The sequence below is a fragment of the Triturus cristatus genome, chromosome 4_1 (genome assembly GCF_964204655.1).
Source record: "Triturus cristatus chromosome 4_1, aTriCri1.1, whole genome shotgun sequence".
NCBI classification, from domain to species: domain Eukaryota; kingdom Metazoa; phylum Chordata; class Amphibia; order Caudata; family Salamandridae; genus Triturus; species Triturus cristatus.
Genome location: NC_140585.1, coordinates 1,242,750,325 through 1,242,768,777, shown reverse-complemented (window position 1 = coordinate 1,242,768,777; position 18,453 = coordinate 1,242,750,325). Strand labels below are relative to the sequence as shown.

At 50.0% G+C, this 18,453-nt stretch overlaps 1 protein-coding gene across 1 annotated transcript in view; it reads right to left on the bottom strand.

The window, feature by feature from the left end:
• Positions 1-18,453, bottom strand: part of ESPL1 (extra spindle pole bodies like 1, separase) — a 470,161-nt gene that overhangs the window by 365,445 nt on the left and 86,263 nt on the right. The window lies entirely within an intron of this gene.

Genomic DNA, 18,453 nt, shown 5'->3' with positions numbered 1-18,453 from the left:
GGAACGATAAAGGATCAACATACCCAAGATAATGCCCTCAGATGGCAAGAATACAATTTGCAGTAAGGCCGTAACCGATGTTTTGGCAAACTACTTCCAGTGTTTCTATACCGCAAAATTACAGCAGCAGACAGTTGTGAGAATGTTAGTCACTGCTGCCCTTGCAAACAACTGACTGGGTTTAGGGTTGGGGAAGTACAGAGCGACCTAACAGAATAAAATCAATCAAGTGTTTGTTACGCTCAGCTACTCAACCAAAAGGATCTCAAAGCCTGGAGGGGTGGGGCAGACAGCTCCTGGATGCTCACAGATTCGTCAAAAAGGCCAGGTCATGTGGTTCTTCAAGACCATCCAGGGTCATTGCAGCTCCTGGATACTCAGTGATTCATCAAAGAGCCAGGTCTTGAGGTCATTCAGGAACTTGGAGAGTCGGTGTCTGGCGGAGGTGGAAAGGGAGGGTGTTCCATGCCTTGGCCGCAAGGAAAGAGAAAGCCGTTTCCTGTTCTGGTCTTTTTGATGCAAGGCACCAACACAAGGGAGAGCTGAGCGAGCTGAGAGGCAGGATCTTTGGGGAGCATGGAATGAGAGGTGGTGGTTCATGTAAGCAAAACCAGTGTTGTGGAGGGCTTTGTGGACATGGGTGAGAAGCTTGAATGTGACAGCTGGCCCTCACACAATTGCAATCTGGGAAAACTCCAGGCACCAATGGGATCCCAGTAGACTTCTTCAAACAAATGGCTATCAAGATAGTACCTCCACTAAACAATAGGTTTATTGAAGCTCACAGAATAGGAGTACTCTTTGTGGATTAGGCACAGCAATGATAGTGCTCATACCCAAGGTAGTGTTGGATTATGATTGTTGATGCTTTTGTAATGCCATGTATAAGTCAGCATTTGCTGCATCATTTTCTTTTTCAGACTTCATTTTTGTGTGAGTTTAGAAACTAATCCTTCCCTGTACCGAGAAATACCCTTTGCTAAGTTTTGTTTCTGTAACGAAGATCTGTTTGTGCTAGTGCATAGTTTACCCTAGATAAAGAACATCTCCCACCTGTCTGGTAGTTTGAACGCAACACAGGATAGACCGACCTTGAGGGTGTCCTGAACTGTGCAAGATATGAGAGTAGAAACTTTTTTTGGTCTTTAGCTGGCCGACTACATCTGTTTGGAAAAGTCCACTGTGGGCGTGTTCTTAGCTAACCATGCAATGTATATAATGTATCTTTATTCTTTCTGTTCCTCAGTTCCCTCTGTAGTACTCTTACGAGACTGTGCAGACGGAGCCCCGCTCTGAACGTATACTAAAACGATTATTGGAGTACATTCTCCACTGTTTGATTCTTCATTCGGCATGGAAGGCTGAGAGGTGGTCTGTGGTGACTCGGGTGGTCCTAAGCGGTCACTTCCGTTAGAAGGGAAACCCAGAGCACGCTGGGACTCGTAAAGGCCCATTTCGTTCCTCAGCGCAGACACTAAACCTCTGGTTAAAGTCCTAGCACACCGATTAGTCTGCAAGACTTTAAATAAACTGTGATCCCTGTTATGGCAGGATGACCCACTGAAAATAAAACTCCACGCTACAAAGCTAAATTTCAGAGGGAGACAGCACAACACAAAGTCCAGAAATACTACAAGGTGGCCCGAGTCAGCGAAGTTAAGTGGCTGTATGCCCACTTGTTCACTTCTCTGACCTGGGCCACCTTGTAGTATTTCTGGACGACCCAGCATTTAGACTGGGCAACTGGCGGCTGGAGAGCGAGGTTACGTTCATGCCCTGTATCAAAGCAGATGCACCGCAAAGACAGTCCAGATGAACCTAGTTTTGTGTAAACTACTGAGAGACTTATCCTCCTGATACTCCTCCTGAAATAAAACAGGACCACTCAACTCCATTCTGGGGTTGAAGAATTTGAATTTCTAGGTCTGGAGAATGTGTGGGACGCAAACAGCATTGTGCCTGTTGAAAATTTGAAGGAAATAAAACATGTCATCCACACAATAGTTTAGCTACCTGTGGTTACGACACTGTAGGTCCAGAGTACCCCGAAGGAGGAGACTATGGAACAAATGACGGACAAATGACCACCAAGCCATCTCCTTCACAAACGACATACTTTTGATCAACACTGTGGGACCTGAGCAAATTTAAGGCACGAAACGGATATAAGGAACCTAAATGGCTACTGGAAGGGTCCTTCTGGGTGGTGGTACGCAGTAAATTGGAGGCCGCAGAGGGCACGCCAACACGGAGACAGGCAATACTAGCACTTCTAGAAGTATGGAGAGACTGATGCGACCACGTACAAAAATACCCTATTCAACCGGAGATTCCTCTTGGTGAAAACGGAATTTGTGAGGTAATGGGGGAGAGAGGATGGGCCACGAGTGCTTGATTGGACAAAGGAAATGCAGAGATGCCAAACGCTCGAAAAACTGGCATGAAGGCAGGGGATGCCCCAAGAAATGTTGTAATAAACTGACTGCTGGGTCAGAAGACCGCTAGTTGAGGATTGCCACAGGCGGAAACCAGGGCACGATGCGCCAACCGGAATTAAGTATGATGAGGCATGCCATGGATTCCAAGAACCTGATCATAACTGTCCATGGAGGAGAGTGGTGGACCCCAGCCCCAAAAGCCAACTCGAAGAGTATGGAAAGTGATTATAACCACTCCGGGTCAGAGGTAGACTATTGGAGGGGGAGGGTGGAGTGGAATCACTGTGCATGTGCCAGATGGTTAAGGGTGTTTTTTTTTTTTTAAGTGGGAGAAAAATGTTTCACCTGGATTGAGGTTTTTCAGGTAACAACTGTTACCTGAAAAATTCAATAAAATGAGTTACATTAAAAAAACAATGCTTTTACTACACAATGCCCTTACAGTGCCTGCCATTACAATGTAAGGTAAGTGTATACATACACACATACCCACACATACCCATACCCACACACCCATACCCACACACACATATATACACACACATACACAAATTTAGGGGTTGGGTGGATAAGGGTATTGGGTGGGAAGGGTGTTTTTGGGGTTGGATAAGGGTATAGGGAGGTATGGGTGTTTTCAGGGTTTAGGAGTGGGTAATGGTATTGGGTGGTTCTAAATTTTAAGTGTGGCTAAGAGGATCTGGTGCTAAGGTTACAAAAAAGGGGTTCCCCAAAAATAAAATTAGAGTAATTTTTTTAAATGGTGATTGGGGTTTAAAAAAACAAAAGATATAACTGGATTGTGAGGGATGTTTAAGGTTCCCTCTGTTTTCTTAAGAGTACAGTAGGAAAACAATTATGGCATTGTCTACAATTTAACCTTTTACCTCAATACATTGTCAAAACTTACTAACACCCACATCATTCTAAAATGGAAGATTATCACGTTGTAAAAGGAAACAACAGCATCCCACTTAACTAGGGAGGATACCATCAGGAAAAGAGAAAGAAAACGTGGCACGTTATTCAAAATCAGCTCACTCTCCCAACTGTCTGGGTGTCCATATTCTCTAACTCCATCTTAGAAACTTGCTTCTCCAGATGTCTCACATCTGGTTTGGTTTTCACCAGACAGCATTTGAACTTCATCACCTCCCCAGTGGTGTGTGTCTCCTACATGGACATTGTGGTTTTCCCTATGTTGGCCTGAGTAAGCAAGTTGGAGGCCACTTTTGCTCTGCACAAGTTACGAAAGCACACGCTTGCTTTTGTGCCATATTGTATTTTCTCATAGATCACATGTTTGTCTTTTTCCTGCGATTTATTCTGTAGAGCCTAGGCGAGGTTAAACACTACGTTTTGTTATTCTCTGTGGTTGGCTACACTAGCACCTAGACAGAGACGCCCAGCTGTTGGTTTTGAAAAACTTGACACGGTCTAAAATTCTAGACAGTCAAAAAGATGGGAGGGATAGATGGCATATTGAAACTCCAAAAGTAAGCAGTAAATATTGGTACTGAACTCATCTCAAAAAGGGTCAGATCCTCAAGGAGGGATTGTAGGAAGCCAGCATTTTAAGTAGTATACAAAAATGAGGTACACTATGTAGAAAGTCAGGACGACTTATTGGCGTACAGGGCTTAAATTAATAATCCCAAATGCTATCTTTTGTGGTAGTGTGGGCAAGCAGTTTAGGCTTATCAAAGGGTAGTGTTAATCATTTGTTGTACACAGTCAAAAAATAAAGCACAATCAAGAAAAATGACACCAATTTAGTAAAATACATTTTTTATAGAATTTTAGACAACAACTTGGTAATCGCATGAGTACTTTAGACGTGATCACATTTTATAGTAAAAACAGTAGAAAATGACAGCTGTCAGATTTGATGGATGAGCCTCAAACACGGTAAAGTTATTCTATGGGAGAAACATTCACTGCATAGTGTGATTTACAAACTACTTACAGGATTGGTGTTCTGGACTCAAGGCGAGTAGGGGCCAAGCTCCAAGAAAGCAACAAGATTTCAGTTTTACCTGCTCTGGGGTGTCCAGGTGAAGAGGTGCTTTCGGCTGTGGCAGCCTCGGATTTTACACGCTGTAGTCAATGAGAAAAGTACCTGTAGAACATAGCCTAGACGTGCAGGTTGCTTTTGGCAACAGTGTTCGGGCTGAACACAAACGAGCCTTGATGCTTCCAACAGGCTCCGGTACCTCAGGTAATGGTGTAAGGAGGCTCCAGGGGGTCCTCTTGTCTCCAAACTTGGTGGGGAGATGTATCTGACCCTCCTGGAGCATGGTAACCTCTTCCTGGGTGGCTCCTGCGTCGGTGGACCCAGTGGTCAGCAGATTGGTGTACCGTACGTTGCGGTCAGTGCCTGCAGTGAAGTGGCTCCTCCACTTCAAGGGAGATGCTGACGGGTTGGTGAAGTGTTGGCGGCCCTAAGGGGCTTTTGGAGGATGCATAGCTGCAAGACGAGTCAGGACTTTGCAATTCGAGACAAGAGCAATGCCACAGCTAGTCCACAGTTCTAGTGTTCTTTGGCTCTTCTTTGTCCTTCGGGTCAGGTGAATCTGAGCTCTTGGCATCAGGGAGCCACCTAAATACTGAATTTAGGGGTGTTAAGGGGAGCGTACGGTAGTAGCTAATGGGCTACTTACCCATGGGTCACTACACCCCTCTTATGTTATTTATAAAGCGCACGGCTACTCAATAGTGTCCACTTCCTGTGGAGAGTGGGCATAACCCTGTCCCAGAATTCCTCCTTCCACCAAAACAAGACGGTGGAATCTCCTTTAGAAAACAACATTAGGCATCCCACCTTAGAGGTGTGACAGGCCTGGTAGGGTAAAATGCCTACTTGCATAGCTAAATTCCAACCTGTCCTGGGGCCAAATGGGCATCGGGTGGCCATCTCCCAGGTCTGGGAGAAGCCAGGTTGCATATCAAAGGTAGCAGAGGCTTTGAATTACCCTGGTCTTGATATACTAAATTACTAGCCATCCTGCTGGCGGTGTGAACACATTCTTCCAGAGCAGGAATTGCTTATGGCCTCAGAGAACATGGGCTCTCACAGGAGGTCAGAAACATGTCTGGGGTGGCAGGCTGGACGATACCAGTCAGCCAGCACACAGTCTGGTAGATTTTCAGGGGGCACCTTTGAGGTGCCCTCTGGGTGCAGGTTTTAAAAAAATCCACTACTGGCATCACAAGGTGTTGGATACCAAATACCATAGGTTTCAGTAAAGCCATCATATATCTGGGGAACTTGTAATGACCAGTGCTCAAAACATATATACTTAAGATAGCTTCCCTGTTCACTCGTACTATATAGTAATTGAACTAGACCGCACAGGGGCAGATCAGCTCATGCAGATATGTCCTTGTTGGAAATACTCCACTCCCACACCGAAAGAGGTTGGTGGTAACGGGGTCTTTCCAGGACATACAGTGGTAGCTTGGCTCGAGTGGTCAGGAATCAGGCACCGTGCTAAGCATACGACATACCCATACAATAACCATGCGTGCATCCGTTCCAAAAACGACTACACCGTAAAAATTATGAAAATATCTTGCTTTATCTTCTTTTTCTCTTAGTTGCTGATTAGATAAATAATACACAATCACAATATACAAAGCTTTTTAAATAGTGCAGGTCAAATAAATACTGTCTTAATGATTCAATAAATAGGGGTGATCATAAATAAGGAAGGCATAAATATAAGTGCCAAACATACAGGCAATTAAATATTCTGAGGCAATAAATACTGCAAACCAATAAATATTGTGCGACAATAAACACTGTGGAACAATAAATACAGTGAAGCAATAAATAGGTTAAATACAATAAATACAGTGCCCTCAATAAATAATTAAAAGCTGACAGTGACACTCATAATCAGATCACATTTGAGATTACTATGGGCTAATTTGGCCCAGGCACAGCTTGTGGGGATGTGGAAGGCTTGAGGGTGTCTACTCCCTGGCTTGGACAAGGCTGAGGCCTAAACTGAGGTAGATCAAGGGGGGAATACCAGAGTCCTGGCTCTCTCTCTACACAACCTCTAAATTAGTCTCAGCTCACCCCTGGCACAGTCCAGCTGGTTCCAGCACCTCTCTAACCCCTAGAGTAGTCTCTTAGGATTCCACAGGGCCTTTGGCGCCCTCTATTCCACTTACTGCCCTTTTTCTGAAGTTCCGACGCCGCTGGAGTCGTGTCGACGCCGTGAAGCGGTTCCGGTTCGGTGTCGGCGGCCTCGGCACAATGCCAGTTCTTGACGACGCCGGTAGGCGGTTCCGGATCGATGTCGGCGGCCTCGGCTCGATCTCGACCTCCGATTCGATGACGTCGGGCAGTCTTGACTCTGTCGACTTCGGGCGGCTCCGGTCCGATGGCGACCTCAGTTTCGATGACGTCGGCCGGCCTTGGCTCGATGTCGACTTCCGGCGGCTCCGGAGTGCGATCTCCACTCCCGACCTCCGGTGCTCCTCTCCTCAGGTTTCCGGCGACTCCGGAGTGCGATCTCCACTCCCGACCTCTGGCACGCTTCACCTCGGTCTCTGGCGACTCCGGAGGGCGGACTTCACTCCCCCGTCGACGCCGCTCACTCGACCTCGGGTGACTTCCTCCTCGACCTCTGGTTCTTCTCCGACCTCCGTCGGCGCCCTCTCTCGACCACTGGCGGCTCCGGGTACGACGTCTGCTTTTCCAGTCAGCACCGCTTCTCCACCTCGGGCTCCAGGTCTCCAGGCTACTCAACGTCGGACTCCAGGGAAACCAGTATCCAGGTCAGGATCTTGCTGTTCTTGGATTCTAAGGCCTGTTCCTGCTGTCCAGGTCCTTAGGATGGTTTTTCTTGCTTCTTCCCACACAGGGCTCCAGGCTGGGCTCAGTCAGTAGGGACTAGTATCAAGGGTGGGTTTATGGACCCCACTCCAGGCACAAGTTTCCACCCCTGCTGCCTCACTCCTTCAGGTTTCTGCTGCTCACTCTTCACCAGTCAGGTGCCAACTGCCAGCTCCAACTGCCAACTCTCTGTCTTAGCTTCCCAACATTCTAAAACGCCTCCAACTGTCACAGGGCTCCAGAATGTTGTAGAAGGTTCTAGTAGGTTCCAGTGGGTGCTGGTGATGTCACAGGTGGCCGCCATTTTGTGCTCCAGGCCCTCAGACAGAAGTTCCAGGGGTAGCTAAAATGGCTCCCTGAATCTGCAGCAACACTAAAAAGTCTGGTGGTTCCCAAAAAGGAAAAATTCAAACAGGGTTTGAGGCAAAAGTGGGACAAAATAAATAATGATGAGGAGGGACCACCCAAAGGGCTGACAGGTCTAACACGCGTCCCCCCCAGCTGAAAGTGGGGAGAGCTACCCAACCCCTTGGGAGTTCTCATCACTAAGGCGGAAATACCTTGAGAGACCGTCTGCATTGGCGTGGTCCACTCCAGGCCGATGTTCCACCTGAAAGTCCATTCCCTGTAGGGAAATAGACCACCTCAACAACTTGGGATTCTCCCCCTTCATCTGCATCAGCCAACGAAGGGGTCTGTGGTCGGTCTGAACCAGGAAGTGCGAGCCAAACAGGTATGGCCGCAACTTCTTCAGAGCCCATACCACTGCAAAGGCTTCACGCTCTATTGCACTCCACTTCTGTTCCCTGGGAAGTAGTCTCCGGGATAGGAAGACCACGGGTTGATCCAGACCCTCTTCATTGAGTTGCGATAACACTGCCCCAATGCCATGTTCTGATGCATCTGTCTGGACAATAAACTCCTTGGAAAAGTCTGGGGCCCTTAAGACCGGGGCCTCGCACATGGCTTTCTTCAATCTCACAAAGGCCTGCTGACAAGCCTCCGTCCAGACTACCCGTCGAGGTTGTTTCTTGGACGTGAGCTCCGTGAGGGGGGCTACGATGGTACCGTATCCCTTCACGAAGCGGCGGTAGTATCCCGTGAGGCCCAGAAAAGCTCGGACCTCAGTCTGTGTCTTGGGGGGTTCCCAGGCCATGATGGCCTCGATCTTCGCCTGGAGGGGTTGCACCGCTCCCCTACCCACCAAGTGTCCAAGGTACACTACCGACCCCTGCCCGATCTGGCACTTGCTGGCCTTGATCGTCAATCCAGCTTGTCTCAGGGCCTGGAGAACAGCTTGCAGGTGACGCAAGTGATCCTCCCAGCTGTTACTGAAGACGGCTATGTCATCCAGATAAGCAGCAGAGAAACTCTCCATTCCGGTGAGGATCTGGTTTACCAGGCGCTGAAACGTGGCAGGTGCGTTCTTGAGCCCAAAGGGCATCACACAGAACTGGTAGTGGCCATTGGGCATGGAGAAGGCTGACCTTTCCCTTGCTCCATCAGTCAAAGAGATCTGCCAGTACCCAGAAGTAAGGTCAAAGGTACTTAGATATTGGGCAGCTCCCAGCCGGTCAATCAATTCATCCGCCCTAGGGATCGGATGAGCATCAGTTTTGGTTACTGAATTCAGTCCCCGGTAGTCCACACAGAACCTCAGTTCCGGTTGGGCACCCGGTGGTGCAGCTTTTGGTACTAACACCACCGGACTGGACCAGGGGCTGCTAGAAGGTTCGATCACTCCTAGCTCCAGCATCTTAGTGACTTCACTATGAATGCTGGCCTTCACCTTGTCTGACATCCGGTAGATCTTGGACTTCACAGGTGGGCTGTCTCCTGTGTCCACGTCATGGACGCACAGGTGAGTCCTACCCGGGACAAGGGAGAACAACGAAGAGTACTGCCCCAGGACCTGGCGACAGTCCTCCTGCTGTTCAGGAGTTAGAGTTGGGGAGAGAATCACTCCCTCCACCGACCCATCCTTCTCTTGAGACGCAAACAAATCGGGGAGAGGCTCGCTTTCCACGTCCTCTCCTCCGTCAGTCACCATCATCAAGATGACTTCGGGCCTCTCGTGGTGGGGTTTGAGGCGGTTGGCGTGCAGCACCCGTAGGGGCTGACGAGGGGTTTTAAGATCCACCAAGTAGGTAGCCTTACCCTTCTTCTCCAACACCTCAAAGGGTCCTGACCAGCGATCCTGGAGGGCGCTAAGCTCTCCCGGTTCGATCACCCACACCTTCTGGCCAGGCTCCAACTCCACCGGGTGAGCATTGTGGTCATACCACGCCTTCATTACTGCTTGGCTGGCTTCCAAGTTGTCAGAAGCTTGCTTCCACAACTTAGCCATTTGGCTCCGGAAGGCCAGCATGTAGCTCACCACGTCCTGGGGAAGCTTTCTGGGAGTTCTTTCCCATCCGTCTCTCACCAGGTTGAGAGGTCCACGTACAGGGTGCCCATACAGAAGCTCGAAGGGGCTGAAGCCCACTCCCTTCTGTGGCACTTCCCTGTAAGAAAAGAGTAGACAGGGTAGGAGGACGTCCCATTTCCTCCGCAGGCTTTCAGGCAGACTTCTGATCATGCCCTTCAAGGTTTTGTTAAACCTCTCCACCAGACCATTGGTCTGGGGGTGGTAAGGAGTGGTAAACCGGTATGTCACTCCACACTCCTTCCACATCGCCCGCATGTACGCTGACATGAAGTTGGTCCCCCTGTCGGACACAACTTCCTTGGGAAAACCCACTCGGGTAAAGATTCCCATCAGGGCCCTAGCCACAACAGGTGCTGTTATGGTCCTCAGAGGTATTGCCTCTGGGTACCGTGTGGCATGATCCACCAGAACCAGGATAAACCTGTGACCAGCTGTAGTAGGTGGATCTAACGGACCCACAATGTCGATGCCCACCCTTTCAAAGGGGGTGCTAACGACAGGAAGTGGTTCCAGGGGAGCTTTTAGCTTCACCCCTGTTTTCCCACTGGCTTGGCAAGACACACATGTCCGGCAGTAGGTATCGGACGACACTTTCATTTGAGGCCAATAAAAGTGTGGGACAAGACGGGCGAAGGTCTTGTCTTGCCCCAGGTGTCCTGCCAATGGGATCTCGTGAGCCAACTCCAGAAGGAAGGCTCGATAACGTTGAGGGACTACCAAGGCTCGTGACGATCCGTGTAGGGGTGCCTTGGGTTCACTGTAGAGGAGGCCATCCTCCCAGTAAACACTGTAGTTCCCTTCAACGTTCCCTGCTGCCTGGGCTTCGGCCTGTCGCCTCAGCCCCTCAAGGGTAGGGCACTCCCTCTGGCCCTGGCAGAATTCCTCCCTGGACGGGCCTCCCTCCACGTGCCACTCGGCCGGGATGGGTAGGTCCTCCAGTTTGGTAACATCCCCCACCGCAGACTCCTGGTCCACCACCTCCGGTGGCCTATCCGTCCTACGGGGTGTGGACGCCGAGGCAGGCTCCTCCTGTCCTCGGTTCTTCCCTTGACTGGCAGCTGGCTGGGCCTTTGTTCCAGGCTCCAGCCGAAATGAACTCCCTCTCCGGGTAGTCGCGGACCCTGTGCTCACACAGGCCCAGTCAGGTGTACCCAGCATCTCAGTATGAGTCCGGTATTCCACCTCCTTCCAAGCATTGTGCTCCATGTCATTCCCCAGTAGACAATCGACTGGCACGGCAGGGCTTACGGCAACTCGAAGTGAACCTGCAACCCCCCCCCATTCAAAGGGAACCTCGGCCACTGGATAGTGGCCTGTTCTGCCGTCAGCCATCGCGGCTGGGTGGAGTACATCGGGAATTACCTGCTCTGGAGACACCAGTTGGCTACGCACCATAGTCATACTGGCTCCTGTGTCTCTCAGAGCCTCCCCTCTTTGGCCGTTGATGGTGACCCACTGCCCATACTTTACAGTATTGGCGGGCACCTGGATCTTAGGAACCATCTCCCGTTCTCCCAGGGACACTAAAGTGACACCCGCCCACTCCCTTCCCTTAGTTAAGGGCATCTCCTCCCCGAGCACTACACTAGCTACTCCGGGGGTCTTTCCTCCAATGGGAGGGGGTGGTCGTTTCAGGCACTTCGGATCTCCTTTATAGTGTCCAGCGCCACCGCACTCGTAGCAATGGACAACCCTTGGCTGCTGACTCTGGCCAGGATTAGGGTTTCTGGGTGGGTTAGCCCTAGGGGTGAATCCTGTTCCCTTCCCTTGGAAGTTATTTTGGGGGCCTTTGGAGAACTCCTTTTTCTTTTCCCCTCCCTCTTTCTTCTGGGGGGCGCCCTGTCCGGCCTTTTGAGTATCCCCTCCAGTCCCCCTTGTGGACACCCAGGTACTAGCCCAAATGTCCGCCTCCTCAGCAAGCTTCCGGGGACTGGTCAGCTTGCTATCCACCAGGTGTTGCCGCAGTTCAGGGAAACATTTCTCGAGCAGGTGTTCCTTCAGTACTAAATCAAACAACCCTCGTAGTTCCTCACTTCACTGCCCTGAATCCAACCCTCTAGTGCCTTCTTTGCATAGTCCAGGAAGTCCACCCAATTCTGTGTGCCCAGTTTGTGACTACCCCTGAACTTCTGTCTGTACTTTTCGGGTGTTAGTCCAAACTTTCTTATGAGCGCCAGCTTCATGGTGGGGTAGTGGGTCTGCTCATCCTCCTCGAGGGCCAATAATGCATCCCTACCAGCTGGAGGCATGTACTTGTACAATCCCGCTCCCCAGTACTTCTCTGGAACCCCATGGGCCCTTAACGAGACCTCATAGGCCGCTAGCCACTTGGCAATATCGTCGCCCACCCCATAGCTAGCTACTATGTCCTTTGGCAGGTAGGGTTTGGGTTCCCTGGTGTACTCTCGTTCTTCGCTGCCACCGTTAGGTACAGGGTGTGCCCCGATTCTCAGGATCTGAAGATCTATCTCTTTCAGCCTTCTCATGAGCCATCCTCTGTTCCTCTTTCTCTTTCTCCAGCCTTGCTAAGTCCCATGTGAGCTGCCTTTTCTCCCTCCGGTCTGTTAACTCCACTTCAGACAAGCCACCGCTAGAGGCACTGCTGCCCTTCCTGGAAAGTGTCCTGGGCCCCGCTGACAGGTTCCCCACCTCCGGTTGGTACAAACCAGCTCCCTCACTGTCGGGCTCTCTATCCCTGTCCTCCTCCTCAGCCTTGCTTTCTCGGCGTGCCTCCCCCCAAGCCCTTAAGCTGGTTTGGAGTGCACCCTTCTTTGCTCCTGGGGGACAATACACCCCCTCCCACTGACAAAACTCCCTGAGTTGGGCCACAGTGTACGTTTCTAAATTCTCCAGTACAAACTCCATCTTGCCCACTCAGGTCAGAGGACAGTTATTTGCAGTAACAATGCAGGGGGGTACCTTATATAATACCTCCTCCCACCACCAGAGTAAATTTGGAAAAACAAAAACCCACAATTAGGAAGGCCGCTTTGAGAAAACTCCCGGTGTAGGCCTATGGACTACCCACAGTTATTGTTGAGTATACGTAGGCACTGAACACCAATTAATGTTGGAAATACTCCACTCCCACACCGGAAGAGGTTGGTGGTAACTGGGTCTTTCCAGGACATACAGTGGTAGCTTGGCTCGAGTGGTCAGGAATCAGGCACCGTGCTAAGCATACGACATACCCATACAATAACCATGCGTGCATCCGTTCCAAAAACGACTCTACACCGTAAAAATTATGAAAATATCTTGCTTTATCTTCTTTTTCTCTTAGTTGCTGATTAGATAAATAATACACAATCACAATATACAAAGCTTTTTAAATAGTGCAGGTCAAATAAATACTGTCTTAATGATTCAATAAATAGGGGTGATCATAAATAAGGAAAGCATAAATATAAGTGCAAAACATACAGGCAATAAATACTGCAAACCAATAAATATTGTGCGACAATAAACACTGTGGAACAATAAATACAGTGAAGCAATAAATAGGTTAAATACAATAAATACAGTGCCCTCAATAAATAATTAAAAGCTGACAGTGACACTCATATAATCAGATCACATTTGAGATTACTATGGGCTAATTTGGCCCAGGCACAGCTTGTGGGGATGTGGAAGGCTTGAGGGTGTCTACTCCCTGGCTTGGACAAGGCTGAGGCCTAAACTGAGGTAGATCAAGGGGGGAATACCAGAGTCCTGGCTCTCTCACTCTACACAACCCCTCTAAATTAGTCTCAGCTCACCCCTGGCACAGTCCAGCTGGTTCCAGCACCTCTCTAACCCCTAGAGTAGTCTCTTAGGATTCCACAGGGCCTTTGGCGCCCACTATTCCACTTACTGCCCTTTTTCTGAAGTTCCGACGCCGTGAAGCGGTTCCGGTTCGATGTCGGCGGCCTCGGCACAATGCCAGTTCTTGACGACGCCGGTAGGCGGTTCCGGATCGATGTCGGCGGCCTCGGCTCGATCTCGACCTCCGATTCGATGACGTCGGGCAGTCTTGACTCGATGTCGACTTCGGGCGGCTCCGGTCCGATGGCGACCTCAGTTTCGATGACGTCGGCCGGCCTTGGCTCGATGTCGACTTCCGGCGGCTCCGGAGTGCGATCTCCACTCCCGACCTCCGGTGCTTTTCTCCTCAGGTTTCCGGCGACTCCGGAGTGCGATCTCCACTCCCGACCTCCGGCACGCTTCACCTCGGTCTCCGGCGACTCCGGAGGGCGGACTTCACTCCCCCGTCGACGCCGCTCACTCGACCTCGGGTGACTTCCTCCTCGACCTCTGGTACTTCTCCGACCTCAGTCGGCGCCCTCTCTCGACCTCTGGCGGCTCCCGACGTCTGCTTTTCCAGTCAGCGCCGCTTCTCCACCTCGGGCTCCAGGTCTCCAGGCTACTCGACGTCGGACTCCAGGGAAACCAGTATCCAGGTCAGGATCTTGCTGTTCTTGGATTCTAAGGCCTGTTCCTGCTGTCCAGGTCCTTAGGATGGTTTTTCTTGCTTCTTCCCACACAGGGCTCCAGGCTGGGCTCAGTCAGTAGGGACTAGTATCAAGGGTGGGTTTATGGACCCCACTCCAGGCACAAGTTTCCACCCCTGCTGCCTCACTCCTTCCTCCTTCAGGTTTCTGCTGCTCACTCTTCACCAGTCAGGTGCCAACTGCCAGCTCCAACTGCCAACTCTCTGTCTTAGCTTCCCAACATTCTGAAACGCCTCCAACTGCCACAGGGCTCCAGAATGTTGTAGAAGGTTCTAGTAGGTTCCAGTGGGTGCTGGTGATGTCACAGGTGGCCACCATTTTGTGCTCCAGGCCCTCAGACAGAAGTTCCAGGGGTAGCTAAAATGGCTCCCTGAATCTGCAGCAACACTAAAAAGTCTGGTGGTTCCCAAAAAGGAAAAATTCAAACAGGGTTTGAGGCAAAAGTGGGACAAAATAAATAATGATGAGGAGGGACCACCCAAAGGGCTGACAGGTCTAACAGTCCTCATATGTAATATATAGCACCCTGCCTCAGGTCTATAAGGCCTGCTGTAGGAGTGACTTACAAACATTGCATGCCGTGTCTGGCCATGGCACACCAGATGTGGGACAGGTTGTGTTTTTTACATTTGTTTGCACCATTTCAAGCACCCTGCAATGGCACTCTGCATGAGTTTCGTGGTGGGTCCCTTAAGGTAGCACAATACATGCTGCAGCCCTTATGGACCATCTTTTGTACCCATGCCCTAGGTACCAGGAATGCCATTTACTAGGTACTCACAGAGGTGCTAAATGTCTTACCAATTGGGGTAAAATTGAACAGATAACTTGTTTTAGGGAAAGGGCACTGGGGACCTGGTTAGCAGGAACACAGTGCACTTCAGTCAAAATTGCATCAAATACTAGGAAAAAGTGGGGGTGATCATATCAGAAAGGGGCACTGTTAGACCCGTCAGCCCTTTGGCAGTTCCCTCCTCATTTTATTATTTTTGTCCTTTCTCCCTTTTCATTTTTTCTGTCTACCAAACTTTTTTGGGTGCTGATGTAGAGGTTCTGGGCGCTTCACCCTCACTACCTGAGGGGGAGGCGCAAGGTGCTCCACTGTGAAAACTAGAGTAAGGAGGTGTATTTCACAAAATGGTGGCACCAACTGTCCCCTCAGCACCCGGACCATGACTGCCATGAGAGTTACCGGAACCTTCTGGGCCCCTCTGGCAAGTCAGGCCCAAGGTGATGTATAGAGGTGACAGGAGGGCGGCCATTTTAGAATAGAGCTGGGCGGCCAGTTAATCAGGAGTAAGGCACCTGAGTGGAGAGGTGGCTGCGCTAGAGAGGGAACTGACAGGACTTTGGATCTGCAGGGCTACCCTCATTGGCTGATACCACCCTCGACCTCTTGACCGGTCCCTGACCCCCTCCACTGACTGAGGAACATTTTAATTCGAGAGCCTCTAGTTTGGTCAGTCCCTCTGGGGAGAGCCGTCCTATGCCCTAACTCTCTCACCCTTATTGTGCCCAAGGTTCTAGATCAGGCCCCCCCAGACCTGCCGGGGTAGAGAGTGACTAAAACGTCTGTGAAAAGCAGCTTAAGGGCTGAATAGAAGGCTGGAAGGGAACGTGGCCCCCCTGTTCCCCCTTGACTTTACCCCCCCTTGGTGCGAGTCTCTGCTGGGGGCACTCACCGCTGTCACTGTGAGGTCTGGATCGCCTGGGGTCCAGAGGCGAAGGAATCAGGAAATGGAGATCGCGTAGGGCTGAAGCGCCTGCACCGCGTCACCTGACGAGGGCCGATTCCAAAGCGCCGCCTCTGCGGGAGCGGAGGAAGAGTGAGCCGCGCCCCCTCCGCAAGCCGCGTTGTCCAGGGGAGGAAGAGTGAGCCGCGCCCCCTCCGCAAACCGCGTTGTCCAGGCAGCAGCGGGCGTCGATCACGGGAGCAGCAAAGAGGAATCGAGGCAGCGTCCCGTTTGAGATCGTGTGAGGGCCCGGAGACTACTTCGCCATCGGAGCATCACCGCGGGTGTGAGAAGCCCTCCCCGTGTCGAGGCCTCGCATCCGGGGGAATCCTTGGGGGAGGTGGCTGGTGGGTGTGATCCGTGCTCGGCCCTTCCTCTTGGGAACTTCCCCCGGCCAGCCCACGTTACTCAGCTGACTCGCGTGAGGCGAGAAAACTCCCTAACAGCGTCGCCGGTCGGACCCCAAAGAGAACCGTAAGCTGGAGGTTGAGGGGAGGAAGGGAGGGGTGAGGGATTGCCAGGTAAGGGAAAGGCCTGGTAGCCCCGATTGATAATACTGCTTCTGTCTAAAATAATTACCGGCGCAGAGAAGGATTGACAAAGTAATGCTTGACTGGATATACTGTCTGCCGGTGCCAAGAAGAATTGACAAAGCAATGTTTAACTGTTTGAACTATCTGCCAGTGCAGAAAAAGAATTGGTAAAGTCATGTTTAACTGTTTGAATTAATTGCTAGGGTAGGAAAGAATTGACAGGGTAAAGTTTAATTGTTTAATCTACCTGCCAGTATAGAAAGGAACTCACCTGTACTGTTAACTAAATCGCCATATTGCCAATGTGAGGGAGAGGAAGTGTAAGGTGTACCTGTAATGCAGAGCTTGCCAGCAAATAGAGAATTCCTGTAGAGGCCCATAGCAAAGATCAGTTTCAAAGCCCCCCTCCTAGCGCCCAAAGGTGGAACTGTGGTTGTAATCCACTGCCTAAGGTCCCGGAGTCCCTGTTGGGGAACACTATGAGTGGGAACCTAGTTAGGGTGATCCATGGCCTAGTGGGGGAGCTGAACCTCTAAATAGAGTTTATGGTGGGGAACTTGAACTGAGGGAAATCCAAGAAATGTTTTGCTGGCTGAGATATTAAGAAAAATGTGCACTGGTAATGTGATGGTCAGGATTGATTGAGCGCAATTAAAATGAAATATCTCCCAATGTAATTTAATCGGTGTAGTGTCCTTTTTGAGTGGTGCTGCGCAAGGTTGCGAGCTGGGTAGGATGCAAGCCTGAGAGGCCAAGTGGAGATGTAAGCCTGTTGACCTGAGCCAAGCTACCCCTAGGACGTAGGTCCGACAGGGATGGGTACAGGCAATAAGTCCAAGGGCTTAGCTATCCTGTGGCCATATTACATTAAAAACAAATTTTCATTGTTTGCGTTTCAAGTGCACCAGCGCTATCGGTATTACAGAAGGGGACGCACCAGTGTCTGCAGCCCCTTCTGTAATACCAAAGTGCCCTGGAGTGCGCAAAAGCGGTGCAAATGCTTGTGCCCTCAGAGCACTTTCGTAATACAGCCCCCAAGATGCACGTCTCCAAGGTCCTTGCTCCCTCTCAATGCTACTTAATATGCTCTTCATGTTGCAGATTTTCATTATCAGTAATGCACTGGCCCATTATATCTCAGAAGAACTTAACCTGCCACAGGATCAGCAGAAAAACCCGCAAAAGAGGCCTTAACCCTAAAGTTACAGGCAGAGAATTTAAATGTACCCTTACTCTCTATTGGAACATTTTATACCGTTTTAACTAACAGAATTGACTGGACATTGATGCAGATGTGAGTGGTCCCAATTGTGATCTGAAGACATCCTTCTTACTAACAGTCTTGGGCTAAAGTTAGATTCTGGGTGAAGTTACCATTGAGCATCAAGGAGGTTCAGGAGCCTAAAAAGTCTGGTCTCAGAGTACCTGTTATTTGGGAAAGTCCACACCATGTGCAGTATTGTCTTTGACCATGAAAATTGAACCTACAATCTCTACTTTAAGAAGCATGCACAGTTGTAACATACCAAAGTTGGTAGTAAGTGCATATAGCATTCCCCAATTGTGCCTTTTTTCCAACTGAACTCACATTTCAACATACTATTCGCAAAATGTAGTCGTTTCCGATCCAATAAAGTGAATAACATAGATCAATGTGCCTCTGGAAAAGGTTTCTTATTTTCAGTCCACAGTCAATGAATACAGTGGACCAATATAATGTGGGACCATAAAAATAGAGCTAAGAATCACTCCAAACACATGCTACCGTGTCTACAACAGTTGGTTGATACCAGGAAGCCAAACCAGGAGCTAAAACAGGATATAGCTGGTGATCTAGCCATGACCCAGGTGCCTCAGACTAAGGGGCCATTTTAACATCTCTCGTGAGAAACAAATCACTTTCGATGACAACATTCCCAAACAGTAGGGGTACATAGTTTCTGGATCGGAATACTTGTCTTTTGGACAGGGCATTAAGCTACTGTGAG